Source organism: Lithobates pipiens, unplaced genomic scaffold (assembly GCF_037356315.1).
Source record: "Lithobates pipiens isolate NorthernLeopardFrog02 unplaced genomic scaffold, aLitPip1_a1.2 Scaffold_30, whole genome shotgun sequence".
In the NCBI taxonomy this organism is placed as follows: domain Eukaryota; kingdom Metazoa; phylum Chordata; class Amphibia; order Anura; family Ranidae; genus Lithobates; species Lithobates pipiens.
The window spans coordinates 6,500,878-6,502,693 of record NW_027507791.1 but is presented as its reverse complement, the minus strand read 5'-3'; the positions used below and the strand labels follow the sequence as shown (position 1 = coordinate 6,502,693).

Genomic DNA, 1,816 nt, shown 5'->3' with positions numbered 1-1,816 from the left:
GGGAGGAAGCTATAGTAATTAAACCCGTCCATAATGTCTGCAAGACACAACACAAGACAAACCCTAATGTCAGGCTAAACTCCACTAATGCAGGCCTCAATCTAGAAGCAGTGTAGCCTAGTGATGTGCCAAGTTCAAAATGTTACCTTCGTTTGCGCGTTCGTCGCCTCAGCTTCTCCCTCTGTTCACAGATCGTACGGACGACACATGCGTGTTACGTTTTATATACAGTGCGCATGCGTGCAACTCCGCCCGCCCCTGACGTTCTTTCCAGACTATTCCCCGCCCCTTCGCTTCCGAGGCAGTGGGGAGAGCACATGGCGGAGAGAACACAGGTGCGCACTAATAATTACACTAACGAGGAGGAGGGTGAGGAAAGCCCAGAGCCTGAAATGTCCCGATCCAGGAAGACAAGATTTAAGGCCGCAAATATGTCTTTTGGAGAGATGTTGGAGATGGTCGACATATTGAACAGGACCGACTATGATGGAAAGTATGGACCTTACCCAAACCCAAATATCAGAAAGGCCAAGATCATGAATAAAGTTGTGAAGATTCTTCTGCCTAATTTTGGGGGTACACCGATCCATGGATCAACTGAGAAAACACTGGTCAGACCTGAAACTGAGGGAGCACGAGCAGTACATAAGGATCAAGCGTGTTCTTGACAAAAGTAAGTAGTTGTCGTGTGTTCATATGATTATTATTGCTTGCATACTGCTCCATGTGCTTTAAATTCATGTTGTGCATTTTAAAATGGCCACTTTCAAGTTCATGGTTTCATTCGTTCGTAGGAAACATCGTTCTTCCGGTAAGTATTCTAGCTGAACACAGTGTCCCCAATAATGTTATGACCTTGAAGCTCGCCAAAAAAAACAATTGAAAAACACTTCCAAACAATGTTTCATATTGTTAATTCTTCCCTCTGTGTGCTAATTCTTTATTTTTTCAAAATCTCATAGGGGAGAGAAGACTCGGCAAGTATGAGGACACCAGGGACCCCACCCCTCACAAAGAAGGACAACTTCCAAAAGCACAAACAGAGGAGCAGGAGGAGGAGGAGGAGGAAGGAGAGATCGTGCAGGTTGGGCAAATTGTCACCACAACAGGTGAGTGTCGGAGAACACAGCTTCCGGTAAGCTCATCAATGTATGTCACCATATTTATATGACATGTTTTTTTGTTTTGTTTTGTTTTGTAGGTGATGTGGAAGAAGATTTCCGTTTTACCAGTGAAAGTGCCCAGATCGGGGAGATAATGGGGTGCAATCGGGATTGGGAACATATCCCGCAAAACATCAATGATGTTAATTGAAATTTGAAGAACATCATTGATGTTTTGGGGAGAGTGTGAAACACCCCAAACTAGATAGGGTCTTATTTTTGGAATTTTACTAACAAAATGTTGTATTTCTCAAAATTCCCAAAATTTGTGTGTAAACATGCATTATCTCCCTTCATGGGGGATCAATGTACGTGTTTTGTGTAAAGTGTCTGAGATGAAGTGGTTGCAGCCCCAAAGCATGTACATTGATCCCCCATGATGGGAGATAGCACATGTTGACACACTGTGTGCATCTTACAAATTTGGATTTTTCAGGGGTGACACCCCATGTGATGAAGGCAAGATCAGACCAGGTTGTATATAATCATGTGTGATATTGTCTTCACTTTTTAAAGTTGAACTTTGTAAGTTCCTGTGTTCTGTATTTTACAGTTAGATACATGCCTGTTTACACAAAAACAACAATTAAACAAAATTTTTATTAAACTCTGTTTTGGAAACACACAATTTCTTGGTTGGTTGTAAAAACCTT

At 42.1% G+C, this 1,816-nt stretch overlaps 1 long non-coding RNA gene across 1 annotated transcript; it reads left to right on the top strand.

The window, feature by feature from the left end:
* The first annotated feature begins 608 nt into the window (after positions 1-608).
* LOC143942022 (uncharacterized) lies at positions 609-1,280 on the top strand. Its single transcript, XR_013264637.1, has 3 exons — positions 609-673; positions 1,055-1,109; positions 1,202-1,280. It is a non-coding gene; the product is annotated as an uncharacterized LOC143942022 (long non-coding RNA).
* The last annotated feature ends 536 nt before the right edge of the window (positions 1,281-1,816 follow it).